Source organism: Vipera ursinii (assembly GCF_947247035.1).
Source record: "Vipera ursinii genome assembly, chromosome: 1".
Classification (NCBI taxonomy): domain Eukaryota; kingdom Metazoa; phylum Chordata; class Lepidosauria; order Squamata; family Viperidae; genus Vipera; species Vipera ursinii.
In genome coordinates this window covers 71,210,602-71,224,192 of record NC_139512.1, presented here as the reverse complement: position 1 = coordinate 71,224,192, position 13,591 = coordinate 71,210,602, and the positions used below count along the sequence as shown (strand labels likewise).

General features: G+C 39.8%; 1 protein-coding gene across 1 annotated transcript in view; it reads left to right on the top strand.

The window, feature by feature from the left end:
* Positions 1-13,591, top strand: part of PLEKHD1 (pleckstrin homology and coiled-coil domain containing D1) — a 346,726-nt gene that overhangs the window by 270,152 nt on the left and 62,983 nt on the right. The window lies entirely within an intron of this gene.

Here is a 13,591-nt window from a genome sequence, read left to right as displayed (position 1 = left end):
GTGTATGAAAGCCCTAACAAGCAGGCATATACATAGAATGAAGGCTACTGCTAAGCTTGTAAGCCGCCCTGAGTCTTCGGAGAAGGGCGGGATATAAATGGAATTAAAATAAAAATAAAAAAAATTAAAATTGCATTCATTATAGAGAGTTACTGGATGGTTCTTTATAAAATGTTGCAATTCAGTGATGAGAAAATGATCTGAATATGTAATCTAGGGCAGTGGTCCCCAATCGTGGTCCATGGACCGCTAGCAGTCTGCAGCCCATTGGGAACCGGGCCACAGAAGTGTCTGGTGAGCACACGAAGCTCCATTTGTACAAGTGGCAGGCGTGCGTGCAAAACCATCCCCCCCCCGCTACCACTGCTGCCACTCCTCAGAGTCAGAAAGCTTGGGGATCACTGATCTGGGGAATATTCAAGAAGTGTAAAAGTCAGCAGTGTGAAATTATAAATGGGGGTAGGGATTTCATGGCTATCCAGATATCGTTGGGCCTTAATGTACACATATTTAGTCAACACAACCAGTGCTCACAGGCAGAAAAAATGAGACACAACCTCTCCCAGTTCAGGAATCCAAAATAAAGCAGGCACAATATAGCTGTCTAACCCTGCCTTGAGCACCTCCTATGCACGAAGCCCACCCTGGATACTTGGTTCCTTGAATGAACCGTTCCACACACACACATACATACACACACACACACACCCATTCAGATGGAATCTCCCTTCAGTTCATTATGCTGGAACAAGAGAGGACTTTGGAATATATTTTGTGTGAAGTGTTCCCAATGTGGTGCCCACCAGCTGACCATTGTGAGGTCAGACTTCCTGCAGTCCAGCAGGAAGCTCAGTGTTTATATTCTTAATTTCTTGGCCCTGGCTGTTTTAATGTTTTTGGGAAAGCAAGAGTGAGTTGCAATAATGGATTTTGGATTGTGGATCTTGAAGGTTTACTATACATAGGTGGAAGTTTGAAACTGGGTAAAAGCATTCTTTTTAAAATCTGTATGGAATCATTTCACAGGTTTACTGTACAATTATTTTTTGTCTTATGGATCGCCAGCACCCTCTGCTGGTTTCTCTGATGTATCACATGCAATGAATGTGTCTTCAAACTCTTTGTTACTGTCCTCGTTACTGTCCTGTTTACTTTGTTTTGTTCACAACAGTTATTCTGTCTGCAATCAAATTACTTTGTTTGAATATGTAGTGTAAAAAGTCTACTTTGTCCATATGAATGAAGAACGATTTGTAAAAAATGTTGTTAAAAGTATTTTTGTTCATGCAGGTCTTCCTCTCAGCCCCTTATAGTTAACATTGCCAAAGCATCAGAGACCATGCCAAATTCTTCTGCCAGTTTGTCTTACTATTTTGTGAAAATGAATATTGTTTAGTTCTGTCAAAGGATATAGTGTATCTGATCAGTGGCTCCTTTGGTTTGGTAGTCTTTCAACCAAGGAACTTCTTTTGGATTAGAGCAGGGGTAGGCAACCTCGGCTCTTATGACTCATGGATTTCAACTCCCAGAATTCCTGAGCCAGCTGGCTCAGGAATTCTGGGAGTTGAAGTCCATGAGTCATAAAAGAGCTGAGGTTGCCTACCCCTGGATTAGAGCAACATATAAGTCCCAATAAATTAATAAAGATACACAAACTTTTTAACAACACTGAATTTCATATAATATTTCCTACATTCCTCATTAAGATGCATACCCCTTGTATGAGGGTTTTTTGGTTGGATTTGGACCAAAGTCTGCCTCTTCCTCCTCCTTCTGAGCCACCAGTGACTGAGCAGTCCTAGTGGACGATCTCTTGAACATGAGCCAGCAGTGTGCAGCAGCAGGCAAAAAACCTAATACAATCCTTGGTTGTATAAACAGAGGCATAGAATCAAAATCATGTGAAGTATTAGTATCACTTTATAAAGCCTTAATAAGACCACACCTGGAATACTGCATCCAGTTGTGGTCACCACATTAAAAAAAAAGATGTTGAGACTCTGGAGAAGAGCAACCAAGATGATTAAAGGCCTGGAGACTAAAACACATGAACGGTTGCAGGATTTGGGTTTTGCTAGTCTAGAGAAAAGAAGGATTTGGGGGAACATGATAGCAGTATTCTAGTATTTAAGAGGTTGCCACAAAGAGGAAGGGGTCAACTTATTTTCCAAAGCACCAGAGGGCAGGACAAGAAACAATGGATGGAAATTAATCAAGGAGAGAAGCAACCTGGAATTAAGGAGAAACTTCCTAACAGTGAGGACAATTAACTGATGGAACAGCTTGCCTTCACAAGTTGTGGGTGCTTCATCACTGGAGGTTTTTAAGAAGAGACTGGACAATCATTTGTCTGAAATGCTATAGGGTCTCCTGTTTGAGCAGGGGGTAGGACTAGAAGACTTACAAAGTCCCTTCCAGCTCTATTCTGATTGACTGAACTTTTGGCTAGGCTCACAAGAAGTATGAATGTGATAATATCCTTTCTTGGTTCTCCCACATCCAAGGAATTAGAAATTGATACTGTTTTTTGCCATAAAATTACACTCCATTTTCTATTAATGCTTACCTTCTTTCTATTTAAAGCAGGGGTGTCAAACTCAATTTCATTGAGGGCCACATCAGCATTGCGGTTGCCCTCAGGGGGCCGGGTGGGTGTGGCCAGTGTGGGCGTGGCCTACTGGGTGGGCGTGGCTAGAGTGTGTATGGCCTACTGGGTGGGCGTGGCCAACTCTACATCGTTGGCATCAAGGGTGCCTAGGGGGGCCTGGGCAGGAGTGGGACAGATCTGAGGGTCTCTGGGCCAGGGCCAAGGCAGTGGGGGCTGTTCCCTCACTGTTTCCAGGATGGCTTCGCGGGCGGCATGAAACCACTTTGCGGGCCGGATCTGGCCCCCGGGCCTTGTGTTTGACATGTCTGATTTAAAGGAAAGCACTGGAAAAACATTTCAGTACTTCATGCATTTTGGATGTCCATCTGCAAGGTTATGTATAGGGAGGGTCCTTCTGCTAACAGTGGTGATGCCTTTTTTCCACTAGTGAAATTTTGGGAGAGGGAGGAATGTGATCGTAGTAGTGTAAAACAGCGGTGTACAAGTGGAAATCAGTCTTGAGTAGATCTTTTATAAGTGTCTGTGAATAAGCAAGGACAATCTTTAGGAAAATACAAATGGGAAAGCATATTTCATGTTAATAGTGGGAGAGGCAAGTAATCCTGGGCTTTTCAAATGGATATGGTCATTTGACTATTACTTTCTTCCGTGGCGATTCTCTTGAATAATGCCTTTTGTTTCATGATGACAACTAGGGAATGTTTGATCTGTATTATTTTTAACTAGGGATTTTATTAAAGCTCTGCAAAAAAAAAAGATGTATTCAACCTGCTAGAGAAAGTCCTTGAATCAAACATCTTTTCCCAAAAACTGCACCAGGGAAAGGCAGATGCACCTTCCTGAAAAAAGGATACAGTTGCTATTAGAAGCTGCCAGTAGAGATTTCTTAACACCAGTTTCATTTTCAGCTAGTTTCTCCTTGGGAGGCGAGCACCTGCCATTTAGGAGAGCCCTAAGCCCTAATTAACCCTACGGTATTGTGGCAAAGTATAATGTGTGAATCTATATCTACCCAGAATACTATATTGTCAAGTACACAGCATCTTTCCATATAGTAAAGTTCCATTCAGTTCCACAGGAAACATGCCTCTGTTGCCGGGCATAACAGCACCTTGGTGATACGCTACTTGGTAGTCCTTGAATTATAACCATTTAACAACAAGTTGGAGATATGATGGTGCTGAAAAAAGTGACTTACAACCTGTCCCCCCAATTATGATGGTTGCACCACCCCGTGGTCATGTGATTGCAATTTGGACACGATTGCAGTAAAAATGGTCATAAAATCGGGTACAGTCAGGTGACGCTTACTTAACTACAACATTGCTTAGCCACCAACTAAGTCCCAATTGTGATTGTAAATTGCAAATTACTTGTATGACTTTGGAAATGAAACATTCAAACAATGCAATGCAGCAAGACAAATAATACAGTTATTTAAGACAGCACATCTGCCTCTTTTCAGTAAACGTATGCAAGTGAAAAGATACACATTTGTGGAAGAAAAAAATTGAACTTTAGGGGGCACTGTTTACTGTTTAGTTAAGCGGTTAACTTTCAAGTTACAGTGAACTAGAAAATGCATGAGAAAGAATGATCTCAAATGTGCAATTTTCTATTAGGAAGAAAAGTTTGCGGCATATTGTTGCACTAAGTCCCAAAGTCCCATTTGAAAATAAGGTTTAATTTTGTTTTAGCTTAAAATTTCAGTGTAGCCAGATTAAGACTTGAGGACAAAACAGAACTGAACAGTGTACCAGTGTCTCAGTAAGTGAGGCATCACACAGTATTGTGGTTTCCAAGTTGGAGCTGCAAAAATCCTGATTATTATGAGGTAGCAAGAAAGAACTATGTATATCCTAGTGGCCACTCAGGAATTTTATGCACTCTGGTAGCTCAAATTTGGTTGTTCTAATTAGTAGAATACTGTCTTTCATGGAACAGGGAATGCTGTAGCTATTATAAGACAATCAATTTCAGGTTGAATTCTCATATGATGTGATATATTGACTTTATCCAGGAGTAGGCAACCTTGGCTCTTTTATGACTCGTGGACTTCAACTCCTAGAATTCCTGAGCCAGCCTGGCTCAGGAATTCTGGGAGTTGAAGTCCACGAGTCATAAAAGAGCCAAGGTTGCCTACCCATGACTTTACCTGTTGGTGCTTAAGGTGATCATGGTTAGTTGAAAATTAACTCCACAACATGATAAATTTCAGTTCATGACACTTGATTAGAAAACTTACAATGTAAAAACACATCAAAGCAGAGAGTTTTCAAAAGTCCTAATGAAAGAGCAGGGTTTTTTAAAAGCACCTTTAATGGTTCAAGTAGTGGGATGGGGAGTCAAGAATCTATATTTAACTTTTTCATTTTACAAAGCTGTCTATTCATATAAATTGGGCATGAGATTTTAAATTATATGTGAGACATTCTGACAGCATACTTCAGTCTTATTTTTTAAAAATATGACCAAACAGAACATGTTGAAAAAAATCCAGTTAACATACATGACCCTACTGTGTCAATGTCATTATGATACTACGCAAACCTAGGATGTGTATGGAAAACAGAATGCATAACGTATGACCAAATTTGTTATGAATTCTGACTTCTACAAATGCAAAGTGACAGCTATTTCAGACTTTATTGTACTTTATTACAGCAAACAGTATTTTTGTTAATGGGACATGTATAATTGTGTGCATGGAAAATTGTGGCACATGCAAATGGACTTTTGGCATGGCACATTATGTCAGCAAAGCAGTTGTCACTTACTAGTGCAAGGTAATTCATTCTCAACTAGTATGTATTTCGTGCAAAAAAGAGGCAAGAAAGGAGAAATAATAAGAGTTGGGACCATTAACAAAAGATGGTGGGGCATTCAAAAGATTAATGGGAGGATGCATTTGGAGAGTCACATTAGATGGGCTAATCTTCTCAATCTGGGCAGTCTGCCAGAAACATGACTTTAATTCCTTGAGCTGCCCAGTTAGCAAAGCAATTGTTGGAAATTCTACAAGATGAAATTCATCCATCTAGAGCAGAGGTGGGGAACAATGCCCCCTTTAGTACTTGTGGACTTCAATTCCCAGAATTCCTGAGCCAGTCCACAAGTCATATGAGCGCCATCGTTCCTCACCCTGATCTAGAGAATGGCTGATTATTGACCTGAACTGCTTGACCATTGATTTAACAAGATGGAAAAGTATTATAATTGGAGGAAATGGAATAAAGCTCTGGCTTTTTCTACTTGTTGAATCTTCAAAAGTATTCTCTTTTTTTTTTGCCTAAAATTAATGTATAATAATAATAATAATAATAATAATAATAATAATAATAATAATAATAATAATAATAATAATAATAATAATAATTTTATTTATATACCGCCCTTCTCCCGGAGGACTCAGGGTGGTGAACAGGGCAAGCATAAAAAATACAGAAATACAAAAGTTAAAAGGGATTAAATATATGCCCAACTAATACCTCTTTTTTGTGAACAAGCACTATAAAGTCAGTTTACTAACCTGCTCATGCCAACATAAAATATTTTTGTCATTGAAAAAATAAGGTATCAACCCAATTGTGTCACTCTGGAAGTAAGCCAAGTCAACATGTAAACTGGGAGTTACCTTGATGGGGCCTACTGTCACTCACAAAATTTGACACTACTGAAGGGTTCCATGTTTTCATTATGATTATCTGAAGGGAGGGGGTGACTTTATTTTTTATTTCCCTTTATCATTTTCTCTTAATAATTACACATACCCTTTACAACTCTGTTGCTGGATATATAATAAAGCTGTCTACATGATGAAAGAATCGATCATTTATATCCTATCTAAAGGAGCCATCTCTTTTATAAGTGGTTATGTATGTAAGGATAAGGATCTCACAAAATTAACATTTTCAGTAAAAAAAGAAAAATAGTATTGGGTATCCATTCTCTAATCTTTTCACAATAATAAGCTATATACTGTAATAAAAGAAGAAGCATTTTACTATGTAAGAAGAAACACACTATATTGGGCATAGTGTATCAACGGCTTTGTAAGCTTTTGATTTCCCTGATTTGCCTTGAGTAATACAGATTGAAAGAAGCAGTAGAAAACTCAAGTTTCATTTTGGATCCAGATCTGGACTGGGGAGCAAGGAAAAAATGGTTTGGGGGCTTTGGGATTCAGAGTTAGAATGCAGTCAAGCTTTAGGATTTAATGTTTGCAGAGGCTAGAAACGTAGTCTTATCAAGGTATTTGCACAAAAAAGAGATCAGTCTTTTAAATATTCATTTTATTTAGCATATTGAATTCAAAGGCATGCTTCTCAAATATAGTTTATCCTGATTAAACATTTACTCCTAGTGCGTCACAGGATTCCTGTCAGCCCCCATCTCCTTCTTTGACCTTTTCAACATTTTCTCTTTAAGGAAAGAGAGAGTTTTTGATATCCCAAGTGGCAAGGGGATATCAAGGGCCCTTAGAGATGGAATGCTGGTAGCATAGAAGGGGTTTTTCTGTGGTAAAAAGTAAGAACGATAGGGAAGGTTACAAATGGAAGATAATATAGTCTGCATCCCAGTGAAATTCCATAGTGGAGGCAGGTGGATTGCACAATGGAAGGCCTCATTTTCACGCAACCCTAGTTTAGAGACTTATACACATTTAGCAACTGAGAAAGGAGGCTGGACAACTGCTGTTTCTTCCTTTCACTAGAGTCAGATTATGAAAGCACCACATTTAACTTCTCAGTTTTTCATTAAAAACCCATTTGATGTAAAGTCAGTTTAAAGTGTGATTTACTCTGCTTCTATGATATCATCTGAAGTGAGGTTGCACTCCGTGGAGGGCACGTTGTGGGGTTGCATTAAAAATGGAGCAGGCCTCCACAAAAACAGATTTTAAAATGGAATGAAAGTAAAATTACATGAATCATTAACATTCTTTTAATTATTTTTTTAAAATATGTTTTATTGGGTTTTTTTTTACATATCACCATCAATATTTGGTAAACAGTGTGTTGTCTGGGTTTGTATTTACAAATAATAACAGTTAGCTTCTATAGTTCCATATTCCACATAGTAGCTTTCCTTGATTTTCTATTCTTCCAATAATACTCTCTTTTATCAACCTTAAATTAGTACATTTCTTGATAGTTTTAGAAGTAGATAGTTTTAACAAATATCTACGACTATCCTCCACCTCATTATTAAGCTGCTTTTCTAATTAATCATCTAGATCACCTTATCATAGATCCTGTTTTTAAAGTTCTTGTTTAAATTTATTTTCCCCTCCATATTCAAAAGAAAACATTTTTACCTGTTAAAATTTTCTTAAAGTTAATTACACTTATATATTGAAGTCTTTTGCCTCATATGAACCATCCCAAAGCTTACGTTTTTCATCTCTTGAAACAGAAAGCACATAGGACAGAAATAATATATTATCTAAAAAAAACCCATATCCCTCTTAATTATTTAATTATTATTTAACACACATTCTAAAAGGAAGCCGCCTCCTTTTCATCTCGATGGATCCTCAAAAGTAAAGTAAATCTCAAAGCATGAAGTTTTGTTGTTGTTGTTAGTTGCGAAGTCGTGTCCGACCCATCGCGACCCTATGGACAATGTTCCTCCAGGCTTTCCTGTCCTCTACCATCTTCTGGAGTCCATTTAAGCTCACGCCTACTGCTTCAGTGACTCCATCCAGCCACCTCATTCTCTGTCATCCCTTCTTCTATTGCCCTCAATCTTTCCCAGCACTGTCACTACCTCCATTTCTTCCCCATCTATTTGCCAGGAATTGAGAGGGCCGGATGCCATGATCTTGGTTTTCTTAATGTTTAGTTTCAACCCAACTTTTGCACTCTCCTTCTTCACTCGCAACAAGAGACTCTTCAGTTCCTCTTCACTTTCTGCCATTAGAGTGGTATCATCTGCATATCTTAGGTTGTTGATATTTCTTCCGGCAATCTTAATTCCAACTTTTGATTCATCTAGCCCTGCCTTTCTCATGATGTGCTCTGCATATAAGTTAAATAGGCAAGGCGACAGTATACAGCCTTGCCGGACTCCTTTCCCAATTTGGAACCAATCAGTGGTTCCGTGTCCAGTTCTCACTGTTGCTACTTGGCCCGCATATAGGTTTCTCAAGAGACAAATAAGATGTTCTGGTACTCCCATTTCTTTAAGAACTTGCCACAGTTTGTTATGATCCACACAATCAAAGGCTTTAGCATAGTCAATGAAGCAGAAGTAGATGTTTTTCTGGAACTCTCTAGCTTTCTCCATGATCCAGTGTATGTTGGCTATTTGATCTCTAGTTCCTCTGCCTCTTCAAAATCCTGCCTGTACTTCTGGTAGTTCTCGATCCACATACTGCTGGAGTCTAGCTTGTAGGATTTTAAGCATAACTTTACTAGCATGAGAAATGAGTGCAATGGTGCGATAGTTTGAACATTCTTTGGCACTGCCTTTCTTTGGAATTGGAATGTAAACTGATCTTTTCCAATCCTGTGGCCACTGTTGAGTTTTCCAAATTTGCTGGCAAATTGAGTGTAGCACTTTTACTGCATCGTCTTTTAAGATTTTGAATAGCTCAGCTGGAATACTGTCACCTCCACTAGCTTTGTTGTTGCTCAGCTTTTCTAAGGCCCACTTCACTTCACATTCTAGGATGTCTGGCTCGAGGTCAGTGACCATTTCATTGTGATTATCAGGGACGTTAAGCTCATTCTTGTATAGTTCTTCTGTGTAATTTTGCCATTTCTTCTTAATCTCTTCTGCCTCTGTTAGGTCCCTGCCATTTTGGTCCTTTATCATGCCCATTTTTGCATTGAACGTTCCCTTCATCTCTCCAATTTTCTTGAAAAGATCTCTAGTCCTCCCTAGTCTATTGTTTTCTTCTATTTCTTTGCACTGTTCATTTAAGAAGGCATTCTTATCTCTTCTAGCTATTCTCTGGAATTCTGCATTCAATTGGGCGTATCTTTCTTTTTCTCCCTTGCCTTTTGCTTCCCTCCTTTCCTCAGCTATTTGCAAAGCTTCCTCAGACAGCCATTTTGCTTTCTTGCATTTCTTTTTCTTTGGGATGGTTTTGGTTGCTACCTCTTGTACAATGTTGCGAACCTCTGTCCATAGTTCTTCAGGCACCCTGTCTATTAGATCTAATTCCTTAAATCTATTTGTCACCTCTACTGTATATTCAACGGGGATATGATTTAATTCATACCTGACTGGCCTGGTGCTTTTCCCTACTTTCTTCAGTTTAAGCCTAAACTTTGCAAGGAGAAGCTCATGGTCTGAGCCACAGTCAGCTCCTGGTCTTGTTTTTACTGACTGTATAGAGCTTCTCCATCTTTGGCTGCAGAGCATATAGTCAATCTGATTTCTGTGTTGACCGTCTGGTGATGTCCATGTGTAGAGCCGTCTCTTGGGTTGTTGGAAAAGAGTGTTTGCTATGACCATCGTATTCTCTTGACAAAATTCTATCAGCCTGTGCCCTGCTTCATTTTGTACTCCAAGGCCAAACTTGCCTGTTATTCCGGTTATCTTTTGGCTTCCTACTTTAGCATTCCAATCCCCCATGATGATAAGGACATCATTTTTTGGTGTTAGTTCTATAAGGTGCTGTAGGGCTTCATAGAACCGGTCAATTTCATCCTCTTCAGCACCGGTGGTTGGGGCATAGACTTGGACTACTGTGATATTGAATGGTTTGCCTTGGATTCGAACTGAGATCATTCTGTCATTTTGAGGATTGTATCCCAGTATTGCTTTTCCTACTCTTTTATTGACTATGAAGGCTACTCCATTTCTTCTGAGGGATTCTTGCCCGCAGTAGTATACCTGATGGTCATCTGAATTAAATTCACCCATTCTTGTCCATTTTAGTTCGCTGATACCTAAGATGTCGATGTTCAGTCTTGTCATCTCTTGTTTGACCACGTCCAGCTTGCCTTGATTCATGGATCTTACATTCTAGGTTCCTATGGAGAAAAAATCTTTACAGCATCGGACTTTCCTTTCACCACCAGACACTGAGCGTCCTTTCGGCTTTGGCCCAGTCGCTTTATTCTTTCTGGCGCTACTAGTACTAGCCCTCTGCTCTTCCCCAGTAGCATATTGGACGCCTTCCGACCTGAGGGGCTCATCTTCCAGCGTCATATCGTTTTGCCTTTTGGTACTGTCCATAGGGTTTTCATGGCAAAGATACTGGAGTGGGTTGCCATTTCCTTCTCCAGTGGATCACGTTTTGTCAGAACTCTCTGCTGTGACCTGTCCGTCTTGGGTGGCCCTGCACGGCATAGCTCATAGCTTCATTGAATTACGCAAGCCCCTTTGCCACAACAAGGCAGTAATCCATGAAGGGGAAGCATGAAGTACAGTACCTTAAAAAGAGACCAGAAAAACCAGATACAAACCAGTTGGAATTTCAGGAAGCAGGATATGAACACTATCGATGAATTTGAACTACAGTGTTAGAGAAAGCTCATGAGAATAGTTAATGGATAGCCAAGAAAAGCAATGGATCATTGAACAAATCGACACAGAGTTCTCACTCAAGATACAAATGACCAGGCTCAAATTATCTGACTCTGGACATACAGTAATTATGCGAAGCTCTGGAAAGGGCTTCAGTGGAAATGGCTCCAATGCTGGGAAATCTGGAAGGAAAATAAATAAATAAATAAATAAAAGAATGACCAGCAGCAAGATGTCTGGATTCAGTTACACTGGCAGTGTTGAGAGACCTGAAAGAACAGATTAGAGATAGATCATCTTGAAGAAAATCTATCCATGTGGTTGCTAGAAATTGAAACAATTTGATGCACATCATCATCTCCATCTCCATTATCTCTTTCTCTCAACACACACACACACACACACACACACACACACACACACACACACACTACTCTAATATGCATGCAAACACATTCCTATACATAAGGGTGGTAGGATAAAGCAGATAGAAGTAGAGGGAGTAAGGGTGCAAGTTGTGACCCTTTTTTGTCATAAAGTACCACCCATGTAAAATAGGTGGTACCTTATGACAACCTAGTATTACACTTTTTGGGGTCATGAATTTTGGCTATGAAACGGAAAAATGTCCTAAGTGAAGAGAGTACATTATCAGTTAACGAAGAGGAGTAACTCTGAATTTAGAAAGATGAAGTAAGAGGGACTCTGCAACCAGCTGAGAGCTGTCTTATCTGAAACTTCCTGAAGTTGTGAAGAGTGTCTGAACTAAAGCTTGTAAATGCTTTATGTTAAACTGTGAAAGAATTCTGAACTGTCTTGCCCAGTGTCTTGCCCAGTGCTGCAAAAGAACTAAAGGGAGAAAGACATGACAAAGAAGGAGATGGGAGGAGTAATAGATTCTCCATAAAAGAAGGCAAAGAGGAAGAGTTAAGTATAAAAATTGCCTTATTGTATGAAAGGTGATTCACACTGAGGCACCATTTCAAAACCTTTTTGGATAAAGTATCTTAATAAATCAAGAGGTGAATTCATGATTTCAGTACTGCTGAGTCCATGCAGAAAATAGTAGTCAAGAGTGAAATGCTTTTTTAAAAAAATTGCTCATTAAAATGTAAATTAAAGCCACAATTTCTAACATGATTTATAGTAGAAGCTTGTTAAAAGGAAGTGAGAAGGAGAGGGGTCAAAGCATCTTTAGGAAAGATGATCAAAATGCAATATTTAATCGAGTGGGTAGCTGACTAAGGAAGAGCCAAATACAGGAATCTATCAGAACAGTTAATGTATATGTATATGTACACACAGAGAGAGACAGACAGATATATAGATAATGTAAAAAGGACTTTCAGACTGGCCCCAGTCTGGTCCCTTAGGGAAGTAAAACTCTCGACTCCATTTGATTGAAGTGAAAAGGCACCTTTACTAAGAGATGCTGATTGCAATACAGAGTCAAGCAGATCTAAAATTCCCATGTTCCAATACAGAATTAAATCCCCCAGTTTTCCCCAGCCCTCCCTCCCCGTGATCCCTCTGTGCGTAGCCAATCCAGTACTGCAGGGATGTTGTAAGAAGCGCTGAGGTGTTTGGGCTGGTGAAATTCCACACTGAGGGCAAATGACTTTGAAGATGCCAGTGTGCCAGCTCAAACCAGATTCCAAACCGCATTGTTCTTCCTCAACTGTCAATTCTCCCCTTCCAATTTCCCATCATAAAGGTATACAACTTTATTGCCCATTTGTACCTCCCCCTCAGTGGCGTAGCGTGGGTTGTCAGCACCCGGGGCAAGGCAAGTAATTTGCGCCCCCTAACCCATGGATTTTAGCACTCGAGTCTGCCGCAGGGAGCCCCGCATCCTGGGCGTCCGCCGCACCCCCCACCCACGCCTCCCCCGGGAAAAGGGGGAAGGTCCGGCATCCCCTCCCTCACGTGCGGCAGAAGCGCCGGGACCCGAGGCCGTGCCAGGAGGCGGGCGGCACAGCGGAGGATATACAGAACATTCAAATAGAAGGAAAATATGTGCATCAATAAGACAAAACCAGATTTACATATATTATTCCCCTCCACTTGAATATTCATAAATATATTGGAGCAATATTACTTTCCTTCCCTTACGAAGTAGGCCCAAAATTTATGAAGTTCTACTTCTATTTACAACCAATTTGACCTTAATCTACTTGGTAGATAGAGAGGCAAAGTAGTTAACAGGTGAACCAACAGCAAAGTTAAAATGTCAAAGCACTTTGTTAATAATCTATATTCTATTTTACTTCTATAAAGCCTCAAACAGCTTCTTATTTACAGTAAGTTACACAGTGCCTGCTCATTTCTGTATCTGTCAACTGCCCCACTCTGATAGTCAACAAGAGAAACTCCTGGGTTTATTTTTTCCTCCAAGAGAATACGGTACTGAAAAGCCATGTGGGTACAGAAGTGGGAAATCCAGTTCTAACATTTTGCTTGTAAAAGTCATAAAACAAATTCCTCCTTTCTTCCCTGGATCTC